The sequence below is a fragment of the Narcine bancroftii genome, unplaced genomic scaffold, assembly GCF_036971445.1.
Source record: "Narcine bancroftii isolate sNarBan1 unplaced genomic scaffold, sNarBan1.hap1 Scaffold_264, whole genome shotgun sequence".
Classification (NCBI taxonomy): domain Eukaryota; kingdom Metazoa; phylum Chordata; class Chondrichthyes; order Torpediniformes; family Narcinidae; genus Narcine; species Narcine bancroftii.
This window is the reverse complement of record NW_027211999.1, coordinates 393,566-407,315: the sequence shown is the minus strand read 5'-3', so window position 1 is coordinate 407,315 and position 13,750 is coordinate 393,566.

Sequence of the window (13,750 nt, the reverse complement as noted above, 5' to 3'; positions counted from 1 at the left end):
GTGGGGAAAGAGAGGCAGAGAAAGAGACGCGGGGTATCAGATGTTTGCAATCCGAGGCAGGGAATCAGAGGCGTGGAATCAGAAGCGGGGAATCAGAGGCGTGGAATCAGATGCGGGGAATCTGAGGTGGGGAATCTGAGGCGGGGAATCAGATGCGGTGATTCAGAGGGGGGAATAGAGATGTGGGGAAAGAAGGGCAGGGAAAGAGCCAGGGACTCTGAAGCAGGGAATCGGAGTAGGGGAATCAGAGTTGGGGAATCAGAGGCGGGGAATCAGAGGAGGAGAATCAGAGGCGGGGAATCAGAGGCGGGGAATCAGAGGCGGGGAATCAGAGGCGGGGAATCAGAGGCGGGGAATCAGAGTCGTGGTATCAGAGGCGGGGAATCTGAGGAGGGGAATCAGAGGCGGGGAAAGAGATGTGGGAAAAGAGAGGCAGAGAAGGAGGCACAAAAATAGTGGCAGGGAAAGAGAGGCGGGGAATCAGAGGCGGGGAATCAGAGGCGGAGAATCAGAGGCAGGGAATCAGAGGCGGGGAATCAGAGGCGGGGAATCAGAGGGCGGAAAAGAGATGTAGGGAAAGAGAGGCAGAGAAAGAAGCGTGGAAATAGACGCAGTGAAAGAGAGGAGGGGTATCAGATGCGGGGAATACGAGGCGGGGTATCAGAGGCAGGAAAAGAGGTGTGGGGAAAGAGAGGCCGGGAAAGAGGCACGGAAAGAGAGGCGGGAAATCAGAGGCGGGGAATCAGAGGCGGGGAATCAGAGGCGGGGAATCAGAGGCGGGGAACCAGAGGCGGGGAACCAGAGGCGGGGAATCAGAGGCAGGAAAACAGAGGCAGGAAAAGAGATGTGGGGAAAGAGAGGCCGGGAAAGAGGCACGGAAAGAGAGGCGGGAAATCAGAAGTGGGGTATCAGAGGCGGGGAATCAGAGGCTTGGACTCAAAGGAGGTGTATCAGAGTCGGAGAAAAGGCGGCGTGGAATCAGAGGCGGGGAATTTGAGGTGGGGAATAAGAGGCGGGGAATCAGAGGGCGGAAAAGAGATGTGGGGAAAGAGAGGCAGGGAAAGAGGCGTGGAAATAGACGCAGGGAAAGAGAGGCGGGGTATCAGATGTGGGGAATTCAAGGCGGGGAATCAGAGGTGGGGAAAGAGATGTGGGGAAAGAAAGAGGCAAGGAAATAGAGGCGGGGAATCAGAGGTGGGGACTTAGAGTCGGGGAATCAGAGGCGGGGAATCAGAGGCGGGGAATCAGAGGTGGGGACTTAGAGTCGGGGAATCAGAGGCGGGGAATCAGAGGCGGAGATCCAGAGGCAGGGAATCTGAGGCGGGGAATCTGAGGCGGGGAATCAGAGGCGTGGAATCAGAGGGGGGAATAGAGATGTGGGAAAAGAGAGGCGGCGAAAGGGAGGCGGGGAAAGAGTCAGAGACTCTGAAGCAGGGAATCGGAGTCGGGGAATCAGAGGCGGGAAATCAGAGGCGGGGAATCAGAGGCGGGGAATCAGAGGCGGGGAATCAGAGGCGGCGAATCAGAGGCGGTAAATCAGAGGCGGGGAATCAGAGGCGGGGAATCAGAGGCGGGGAATCACAGGCGGGGAATCAGAGGCGGGGAATTAGAGGTGGGGAATCTGAGGTGGTGAATCAAAGGCTGAGTTTCAAAGGGGGTGAATCAGAGGGGGGAAATGAGATGTGGGGAAAGAGAAGCCGGGAAAGAGCCAGAGACTCTGAAGCAGGGAATCGGAGGCGGGGAAACAGAGGCAGGGAATCAGAGTCGGAGAAACGGAGGTGGGGAATCAGAAGCGGGGAATCAGAGGGCGGAGAAAGAGATGTGGGAAAAGAGAGGCAGAGAAGGAGGCACAAAAATAGTGGCAGGGAAAGAGAGGCGGGGAATCAGGGGCGGGGAATCAGAGGCGGGGAATCAGAGGCGTGGAATCAGAGACGGGGAATCTGAGGTGGGGAATCTGAGGCGGGGAATCAGGCGGGGATTCAGAGGGCGGAAAAGAGATGTGGGGAAAGAGAGGCAGGGAAAGAGGGGCGCAAATAGACGCAGGGAAAGAGAGGCGGGGTATCAGATGTGGGGAATCCGAGGCGGGGAATCCGAGGCGGGGAATCCGAGGCGGGGAATCAGAGGCGGGGAATCAGAGGCGGGGAATCAGAGGCGGGGAATCAGAGGCGGGGAATCAGAGGCGGGGAATCAGAGGCGTGGAATCAGAGGCGTGGAATCAGAGACGGGGAATCTGAGGCGGGGAATCTGAGGAGGGGAATCAGAAGCGGGGATTCAGAGGGGGGAATAGAGATGTGGGAATGGAGAGGCGGGGAAAGAGCCTGGGACTGAAGCAGGGAATCGGAGTCGGGGAATCAGAGTCGGGGAATCAGAGTCGGGGAATCAGAGTCGGGGAATCAGAGGCGGGGAATCAGAGGCGGGGAATCAGAGGCGGGGAATCAGAGGCGGGGAATCAGAGGCGGGGTATCAGAGGCGGGGAATCTGAGGTGGGGAATCAGAGGGTGGAAAAGAGATGTGGGGAAAGAGAGGCAGAGAAAGAGGCGTGGAAATAGACGCAGTGAAAGAGAGGAGGGGTATCAGATGCGGGGAATCCGAGGCGGGGAATCAGAGGCAGGAAAAGAGATGTGGGGAAAGAGAGGCCGGGAAAGAGGCACGGAAAGAGAGGTGGGAAATCAGAGGTGGGGAATCAGAGGCGGGGAATCAGAGGCGGGGAATCAGAGGCTTGGACTCAGAGTGTATCAGAGGCGGAGAAAAGGCGGCGTGGAATCAGAGGTGGGGAATCAGAGGGCGGAAATGAGGTGTGGGAAAAGAGAGGCAGAGAAGGAGGCACGAAAATAGTGGCAGGGAAAGAGAGGCAGGGAATCAGAGGCGGGGAATCAGAGGCGGGGAATCAGAGGCGGGGAATCAGAGGCGGGGAATCAGAGGCGGGGAATCAGAGGCGGGGAATCAGAGGCGGGGAACCAGAGGCGGGGAACCAGAGGCGGGGAACCAGAGGCGGGGAACCAGAGGCGGGGAAAGAGATGTGGAGAAAGAGAGGCAGGGAAAGAGGCAAGGAAAGAGAGGCGGGGAAAGAGGCACGGAAAGAGAGGTGGGAAATCAGAGGCGGGGAATCAGAGGCGGGGAATCAGAGTCGTGGTATCAGAAGCGGGGAATTTGAGGTGGAGAATCTGAGGCGGGGAATCAGAGGCGTGGAATCAGAGGCAGGAAAAGAGATGTGCGGAAAGAGAGGCCGGGAAAGAGGAACGGAAAGAGAGGCGGGAAATCAGAGGCAAGGAATCAGAGGCGGGGAATCAGAGTCGTGGTATCAGAGGAAGGGAATCTGAGGCGGGGAATCAGAGGCTGGGAAAGAGATGTGGGAAAAGAGAGGCAGAGAAGGAGGCACAAAAATAGTGGCAGAGAAAGAGAGGCGGGGAATCAGAAGCGGAGAATCAGAGGGCGGAAAAGAGATGTGGGGAAAGAGAGGCAGAGAAAGAGGCGCGGAAATAGACGCAGGGAAAGAGAGGCAGGGTATCAGATGTGGGGGATCTGAGGCGGGGAATCATAGGCTGGGAAAGAGATGTGGGAAAACAGAGGCAGAGAAGGAGGCACAAAAATAGTGGCAGGGAAAGAGAGGCGGGGAATCAGAGGCGGGGAATCAGAGGCGGGGAATCAGAGGCGGGGAATTAGAGGCGGGCAATCAGAGGCAGGGAATCAGAGGCGGGGAAAGAGGTGGGGAAAGAGAGGCAGAGAAGGAGGCACAAAAATAGTGGCAGGGAAAGAGAGGCGGGGAATCAGGGGCGGGGAATCAGAGGTGGGGAATCAGAGGCGGGGAATCAGAGGCGGGGAATCAGAGTCGTGGTATCAGAGGCGGGGAATCTGAGGAGGGGAATCAGAGGCGGGGAAAGAGATGTGGGAAAAGAGAGGCAGAGAAGGAGGCACAAAAATAGTGGCAGGGAAAGAGAGGCGGGGAATCAGAGGCGGGGAATCAGAAGCGGGGAATCAGAGGCGGGGAATCAGAAGCGGGGAATCAGAGGGTGGAAAAGAGATGTGGGGAAAGAGAGGCAGGGAAAGAGGCGCGGAAATAGACGCAGGGAAAGAGAGGCGGGGTATCAGAGGCGGGGAATCAGAGGCGGGGAATCAGAGGCGGGGAATCAGAGGCGGGGAATCAGAGGCGGGGAATCAGAGGCGTGGAATCAGAGGCGTGGAATCAGAGGCGTGGAATCAGAGGCGGGGAATCAGAGGCGGGGAATCAGAGGCGGGGAATCAGAGGCGGGGAATCAGAGGCGGGGAATCAGAGGCGGGGAATCAGAGGCAGGGAATCTGAGGCGGGGAATCTGAGGTGGGGAATCTGAGGCGGGGAATCAGAGGCGGGGAATCAGTGGGCGGAAATGAGATGTGGGAAAAGAGAGGCAGAGAAAGAGGCAGGAAAATAGTGGCAAGGAAAGAGAGGTGGGGAATCAGAGGCGGGGAATCAGAGGCGGGGAACCAGAGGCGGGGAATCAGAGGCTGAAATTAAAAGGGGGTGAATCAGAGGGGGGAAAAGAGATGTGGGGAAAGAAGGGCAGGGAAAGAGCCAGGGAAAGAGCCAGGGACTTTGAAGCAGGGAATCGGAGGCAGGGAAACAGAGGAAGGGAATCAGAGTCGGAGAAATGGAGGCGGGGAATCAGAAGCGGGCAATCAGAGGCGGGGAATCAGAGGACGGAAAAGAGATGTGGGGAAAGAGAGGCAGAGAAAGAGAGGCGGGGTATCAGATGTGTGCAATCCGAGGCAGGGAATCAGAGGCGTGGAATCAGAGGCGGGGAATCAGAGGCGGGGAATCAGAGACGTGGAATCAAAGGCGGGGAATCTGAGGTGGGGAAGCTGAGGCGAGGAATCAGAGACGTGGAATCAGGGGTGTGGAATCAGAGGCAAGGATTCAGTGGGGGGAATAGAGATGTGGGAAAAGAAAGGCGGGGAAAGAGCCAGGGACTCTGAAGCAGGGAATCGGAGTCGGGGAATCAGAGGTGGGGAATCAGAGTGCGGAAAAGAGATGTGGGGAAAGAGAGGCAGAGAAAGAGGCGTGGAAATAAACGCAAGGAAAGAGAGGCGGGTAATCAGAGGTGGGGAATCAGAGGCGGGGAACCAGAGGCGGGGAATCAGAGGCATGGAATGAGAGGCGTGGAATCAGAGGCGTTGATTCAGAAGGGGGAAAAGAGAGGCGTGGAAAGAGCCAGGAACTCTGAAGCAGGGAATCGGAGTCGGGGAATCAGAGGCGGGAAAGAGAGGCAGGGAATCAGAGGCGGGAAAGAGAGGCAGAGAATCAGAGGCGGGGACTCAGAGGTGGGGTAAGGGAGGCAGGGAATCAGAGTCAGGGAATCGGAGGAGGAGTATCAAAGGCGGGGAATCAGAGGTGGGGAAGAGGGGGGAAACGGAGGTGGATAAACAGAGGCGGGGAAACGGCGGCGGCGAAACAGGCAGGGAAACAGCGGCGTTGGAACAGATGGTTGGAAGTAGAATGGACGAAAGAGAGGTGGAGAAATCGAGGAAGGGAAACAGAGGAGTAGGAGAGACGGGGAAAAAGAGGTGGGGAAAGAGTGCGGTGGAAAAAGAGAAGTGATAAGAGATGGGTAGAATCTAAAGTGGAGAAACAGAGGTGTGGAATTAGTCTGGTTGAAAAAGAGAAGCGGAAAGCGGGGTAGAAACAGAGTTGGGGAAATGGAGGGGTGGAAACAGAGGTGTTAAAAATGAGGTAGGGGAAGAGAAGGCTGGGTACAGGGTCAATAGGCAATTACTTGAAGGTGTGGATAAGCAGAGGGACTTTGGGGTTCAAATCCAAACATCCCTCAACGTTGTTGCCACACAGGTTAGTTATAGGATAGTCATGAAGGCCAATGGGATGCTGAGCTTCATTAACTTTTCTACGTGGTCGTGCTTCAAAATGAGGCCATTTTGGTAAGAAAGCGCAGGAAATTACTACGATCACAGGAATGGCCTCCACGTGCATCCTCGAGCAATATCTACATGGTAATTTTATGGAAACAAATGACAACGTGACCAAATATCCAATCACATTTATAAAAATAGCACTGGCCTTAGCGAAAAAATGGATCACGATGTCCGACTCCCCTCTACTTATAACACACTGGGCTGTGGAAATGAACAGCTGTTACCTACGGAAAAAAATCACATAAACATTACCCTTTGGTAAAGGTCTGTCAGCCATACCTGGACCACAAAAGGGGCCCAGACACAATAATAAAAAGGAACAATTGAATTCTATAAAACTTTTAAAGATTTATTAATTCCTCCCCTCCTGGAAGTAATCAACCAGATTGATAAAACACAAAGCTTACCAGATTCATGCAAAACAGCAATAATTACAGTAATACCAAAGACAGGGAAAGATCCACTCGCACCAGCGTCATATAGACCAATATCTTTACTTCACACAGATTGTAAGATAATAGCTAAACTATTAGCAAACAGATTAGCCGACTATGTACCAAAAATAGTAAATCTAGACCAAACTGGATTTATTAAAAAAGATGAACAACAGACAATATTTGTAAATTTATTAACTTAATTCATGCAGTAGAAGGAAATAAAGCTCCATCAGTAGCGGTTGCTTTAGATGCAGAGAAGCCCTTTGACAGAGTAGAATGGAATTATTTATTCAAAGTACTACAAAAATTCAGTTTACCAGAGAAATATATTCATTGGATTAAAGCATTATATAAGGGGCCATTGGCGAAAGTGACAGTAAATGGATATATATCAAAGCAACAAGATCAACAAGGCAGGGTTGCCCACTATCGCCCTTATTGTTCGCGTTAGCCATAGAACCACTAGCAGAATTGATAAGAACAGAAAATAAAATAAAAAGGATAAAAATAAAAGACAAGGAATATGAAATCAGTTTATTTGCAGATGACGTTATGGTATACTTAACAGAACCAGAAATAGCAATAAAAGAATTACATAACACATTGAAGGAATATGGAGAAGTGTCGGGATACAAGATTAACGCAAATAAAAGTGAAGCAATGCCAATGAATAATGCGGATTTCTCAAAATTTAAGAAAGAATCACCATTCAGATGGCAAATGCAAGCAATACGATACCTAGGTATACAAATAAATAAAAACCTCGGCCATCTATATAAACTCAATTATTATCCACTAATGAAAAAATTACAGGATGACTTAGAGCATTGGAAAGACTTACCACTAACACTAATAGGAAGGATAAACTGTATTAAAATGAACATTTTCCCAAGGATACAATACCTATTTTAGGCATTGCCAATACACTTGACGGAGAAATTCTTCAAGGAGTTAAAGAAAATAATAAGAAAATTTTTATGGAAAGGGGGGAAACCGAGGATAGCACTAGATAAATTAACAGAATGGTATAAACAAGGAGGCTTACAACTGCCAAACTTTAAAAATTATTATAGAGCCGCACAATTAAGATACCTATCAGATTTTTATCAAACAAGGGAAAAGCCAGATTGGACTAGATTAGAACTAGATAAAATAGGGGAGAAGATACCCGAACATATATTATATAAATGGGATGAAAAATTGGTACAACGTAGAAATTCTCCAGTATTACATCATCTGCTCAATATTTGGAAGAAGATTCATGTAGAAAGGAATAAAACAAATTACCAACTACCAAAACTAATACTGACGCAAAATCAGCTAATCCCTTTTACAATAGATAACCTTTCCTTTAGAGAATGGGAGAAAAAAGGGATCAAAAGAATAGAAAATTCTGTGCAATTTGACAAGTGTGACAAGTCTTACAAAATCTCTTTCCATCCTTTTCCAAATTAGGTCAGTAGAATTGTTTCATCATTTCCTTTTCCCAAAGGTGCCCACCCAAATGTGTTTTATGAGCCATGTTCAAAATCTCATCTCTATAGGCTGTAGGATCTATAACCCAATGAACCTCTGCCCATTCTTCATTATCCAATATCGCATTATATTTTCTCATCAATAAACCTCCTTTGAAATAATATCCAACTGGCCCTTTTTAATTCCTTCACCAGAGAATGGTTTCTATCCATCTCCATTTTGTTTTTCTATCAATTTTCCTCGAAGTTCTGAAAAATCCTTTTGCCAACTGCTGCTCACTGTCACAAACTTTTAAATCATTTTAGACATCACTGCCCTCACTGTCACAACTTTCAAATTTAAAATCAGAATCAGAATTCTGACTGAAGAAAATATTTAAAATGACTGGTGATTCACAGCTTGACTCTTTGATCTCTTCATTAGTTTGCTTCTGTACCTGACAGCTTGTTTCTTTCAGCTGCTGACTCTCTCAAGCTTTCTTGAAATCAATTGTCCAATATCTTCTTCACTGACCAAGGTTTTCAACATAACTGCCAACTTCCGTTGTTCAACTTTTAACCTCCAGAACTTTCATCTCCTTAGCAATAAGCAACAACTCCTCCTTTTTCAGATCTGAAAAGTTTGGTGATTCCAAACACATTTTTAATTTCTATTTGGACAAGTTCACTTGGCCCACACTTAAGTTTTGTTTCCAAAACACACTCATCTGTACTTTGTGCAGAATCTCACTTCATATTGGGGTTTAAAACATTCACATTCTGCAGAAACTGACAAAGTTTCCACTTTCAAATCGACACAGATTGGAGTTGCCAAACATGGACCAAAATCCATCGCTGTACTTGAACCCCACACACACAATAAGCCTTTTAATGAGCTTGGGAAATCAGTTTACTAATAAATCACAAAAACTCCAAAGATTTCAGATCCCAAAACTCCAAATCGCAAGGACAAGCCCAAAATATGTTATGAACTAACAACCTTTTTAATTATGTTTGGGATTAAAGGACCTTTTGACAAGAATGTGCTAAAAAGCATTTAAATCCATTTATGCCTCTGAGAAGTCTGCTTTCCTCAGAATTAAAATGGCCTGCATTTGTACAGGTGCTTCTGAACAAACACCTATTGTTTTCAATATCTCAAGAACATCATAAATCCTTTTCACCTTCTTGCATGTTTGTCTCAACTGCCTTCTGTTTGCGATCTCCAAGAACAATCTGTGTTTAAAATGCTAATGCTTTGTCCTTGTGCCCCTGAAATATCCAAGCTAACTGATCAAGTATACAGGTACAATATTTTACCTCTGTAATTTACTTTACTAAGACATTTTTATATACGAGAAATATTAAATTAATATTAAAGGTTAACACAACTCCGTGACATATCTGAATAGTCAAGGTATTAAAGGTGAGTGGGAGAATGGATCAGTTCATGATGGAATGGACACAATGGGCCAAACGGCCTACTTCTGCTCCTGTATCTTATTGTCTCATATTTTACAAAGCACAGATGTTTTTTTCAACCCCAATTTGTAAATCACAGTTTTGGCTTTTGGAATGTAAATTGCACACATTTTTGCACAGCAAAGATATCGGTTTTGACCCAAAAACAGGACATATTTTGAAAAATACAACTTTTGTCTTTTTTTAGCAAAACACTCCATACTTTCCTTCAAAACACAACCTTCAGTTTTTGTTTATTAGAACCTCCACTTCTCCCAAAACAACCATTGTACACAAATTCTCCAAAACACCACAACCATTCCTTAATTGGGGAACACTTCCCCAAAATATTGGCAACATTTATGCTGGCATTGCTCGAACGCCCTAATCAGAGTGACCCACAGTCGCCAGGAGTGGGTGCTGCCACGCGAGCCATCATTCAAGTAAATGGCTCACGAGACTATCTTGTGACTTGAAGTCAAGCTGGTGTAAATACGATCAGTAACTCTCTCTCTGTTTTGTGCAAAGAATCTTGCATATAAGAACTAAAGAGAGTTGGGGTGTGGTTTGGTGAAACTCTGTGTCCTTCATTAATTCTCTGAGTCAACTCAAAGTGGGAGTTCGATTCCTCATCTACGTGTGCAGCCCAGACAGTTTGGGCACAGTTACACCAGGTGGACACATTGCCCAAAGCCTTTGGGATCAGCATTGTGGTGCACACAATAATCACGTCAAATAGGATGGAGTGATTAAACACCTTCAATGACCAAAAACCTGAGCATTACTGATACACGACTGGGCCAGGTTCAGAGGGGGCAAGTCCGGGAAATCCAGGGTGGAGCTAAGGGAGAGGTTGGAGAAGGTCAGGTAGATATGGACTGGCCAGTCCATACATCTATATAAAAGCCTTTCACCACTTTGAGATAAAACCCAACGAGGTGATGTGGCGACACAGAGCACATACTGTACTTTATGACATACATAGTTCATAGTGTCCATCACAGGTTCAGCCTGTCGGGTGGTCTTGTGATGCTCTGTGGCTTCCGAGGCACTGGGCCCTCCCAATTTTGTGCCAGCTCCCCTTCTCGCTTCAGTCTGTCTACGGACCTGAATCATTAACTGACCATCTCTCTCCATGGACACTGCCTAACCTGCTGAGTTCCTCCAGCTTCATTCTTTATTCCTCATTCTGGTGGTCCTTCACCTAAAGGCAGAATGGGCTCACAGGGAGAAACAGCCTCCTGCTCCTACTTTATTCTGTGTTGGGGAAAACCTATTCTAAATCCTCGTTCACTCCTTGAGGTGATCGGTCCTTGGCATCTGTTGGCCCTTGTACAGAACAAAGGCCACTCTTCTGCCTCTCACCCTGAAAGGACTCAGTTCAACCTTGTGCCATTTGGGGGATTAGTATTGGGGGAGTGTCAGGTATTGAAGGTTGGGGGTAAGACGTGGGTTTGTTGGTGGATCAGTTAAAGGTTATCTGCCCTCTCATTTCAACTGAATCCACATAGACCTGCATCATTCTGTGTCATATTAAGCCCTGACCACACAAATCCCCCCCATTCACTTTCCAATTTGATGAAGGGTGCAGAATATTAGCTGGATCTTGTTCTGATAATTGTGATGAAGACATCATCACACAGATTTTGCCAGGAAGCTAGGAGAGAGAGTGACCAAGGACATTTCAGACAGGAATCAATTCTCAACTCCTCGACTGAGTCTCATATCCTAATGCCTGCCCCATCTCTAAAACAATAGTGCGAATTGACTACAGCTGGAGCCACTTTCAGGTGCATTCTACGTCAAGAATCAGTCTGCAGAAGCGGAAACAGCCCTGTGGAATGTTCTTTCAGGTGGCACCCTGAAAGGGACAGCTGCAGGAGAGGCGCCTCAGAGCGCACTCCAGCTCCTGTCAGCACGGGAGATCAGGGCAGGTGCGGCTGGCTCAGGATGTTGGGGCAGAGGAGGCTGTCAGGCAGCAGTGATGGGTGGTGTCGGGCGCGGTGATGGAGGCTCTCGGGTAAGGTGAATGGGGCTGTCGGACGCGGGAACGGTGAGTTGTCGGGCATGAGGAGGGGGGCTGTCAGGCGCGGGGATTTGGGTCCCTGGCTGATTATCATCAGGCGGCTGCATTCAGGTTCCTCGGGGGAATTGCTCAGACACGGAGATTATACCTCCCGAAGGAAGATTGGTAAGTACTCCTCCGAGCCGCATCAGGCTCTTTCACATGGCCTCCATACAGCCGTATTCGGGTAGAATATGTGACTTTACATTGGGGTATTCTGGCCACCTGAAGGAGGCTCATCAGGCCTGATCCAAAGGCTGCAAGAAGCCTTCAGCACCACTCAGTCCCAGAATGGCATTTTCTGCTTTGAACTGTTAGCCACCATTGTCAACTTCAAGAATTTAAAATTACTATGAAACTAGACATTTACATATGTAAATTGGAAACCAGAAATCAGACAGGCAGAGAATGATTACCAATGTGTACTGTGAGCAACCCTTCCAGATTTCTGTTGAAATTTTGTAGACCAGAAGGATGTTCTTAATTATAACGGGCACATGAGATTAAATTGCCAACAACAAATCCTTTCTATGTCTTGAGGAAGAGGATGTGCAAAATGTAAAGCAGAAGCTGTACCAATGCCTTCTAAGAAATGTTATCCAATTTGTTGGCAGGAAAATGTCTTAAAAGCTCTACCATGTGACTGTGTTCTTTAACTCCCGTTCAAACATTAATAGTGAGGTGAGTCTGTTCACCCACCACTGGTACCCCTCATTCTTACTGGCATGACTCAATAAAGTCTGTGTTTTAGAGTTTGTGGTTTGTTACTGTACCTTTTTGTACCTTGACAGGAAATCGACTTCAACAAGGGTGAAAAAAAAACACTCAAACCCCTTACATGGTGACAGATTGAAACTGGGTTACTGTCACTAAGAACATTCTTCCAAACATGCCAAGATCAAAATTCAATTGATTGTCATGGTATAAAGTGCAATATTACACAAAATTCACTTCATTCAGACATAAAGCAGACAGGGTCACATTAGCAGGAAGTTAGACATAGTGTTCCTTGCAGTCAAGAGGAAAAGAGAATTCCCTGAGTCCCCTACAGCCCCCAAACCCAGCCCTTGCCCACAAACACCCAGCCCCCTGCCCCCAAAATCCAGCGCAAACCATCAAATGCAGTCGCCTTGTTTAGAAAAGGTAATGGGGAGAATCTTGGGAATTATAGACCAGTATAGGATCTATGAGCATTTGCAGAAGTACAGACTTCTCAAGGACAGTCAACATGCCTTTGTGATGGTAAGGTCATGCCTCATAAGTCTAAATGAGTTTTATTTGAGGGGGGTAACAAAGGAAATGAATGAGGCTCGTGTGGTAGATGTGGTCTACATGGATTTTAGCAAGAATTTGACGAGACTCATCAGAAAGTAATTTGGCAAAGGATCAGGGTATCTTTGGCTGTGGATAAAAAATTGTCTTGTTGGAAGAAAGCAGAGAGCAGTGGAGTGCCACAAAGATCTGTTCTGGGACCCCTGCACTTGGTGATTTTTATAAATGACCTGGATGGAGGGGCAGAAGATGGGTCAGTAAGTCTGCAGATGATGTGAAGGTTGGAGGAGTTGTGGATGAAGCTGAAGGTTGTCGAAGGATACAAGAGGATACAGACAGGATGCAGATTTGGGCAGAAAAGTTGCAGATGGATTTCAATCCAGGTAAGTGTGAGGTGATGCATTTTGGAAGTACAAACCAGAAGGCTGGGTACAAGGTTACCAGTCGGTTTCTTGAGTGTGGATAAACTGAGGGAATTTGGGGTTCAAATCCAAACATCCCTCAAGGTTTCCGCTCAGGTTGATAGGATAGTTATGAAGGCCAATGGGATGATGAGCTTCATTAAACTTTTCTACGTGGTCTTGCGTGAAAGTGAGGCCATTTTGGCAGGAAAGCGCAGAAAAATTAACCACGATCACAGGAGTGGCCTCCACGTGAGACCTGGAGCAATATCTTCATGGAAACAAGCGACAACTTAACCAAATATCTAATATCATTTATAAAAATAGCACTGGCCTTCACGAAAAGATGTATCACGATCAACTGGATGTCCGATAGCACGCTGGGCTGGGGAAATGAACTGCTGTTACCTACGGAAAAAAAAATCACATAAACGTGACCCTTTGGTAAAGGTCTGTCAGCTGTACCTGGACCACATAGGGGCCCAGACACTAATATAAATGAACAATAAAAGGGGATAAAAGTAACCATTATATAAACCAAAACCAAGTTTCCCCAACTGGACTCATCTACTTGTAATCTCTGAAAATGTGGATATGAAAACAAACTGCAATAGAGAGAGAAAAAATTCAAAGTGCAAAAGGAAGAGTCTTTAAATGAATCCCTGAATGTGTGTTGAGTCTCGTGGTGAAGGGGTAGCAGCTATTCCTGAACCTGGCTATACCTCTTTCCTGATGGGAGCAGTGAGAACAGAGCGGGTG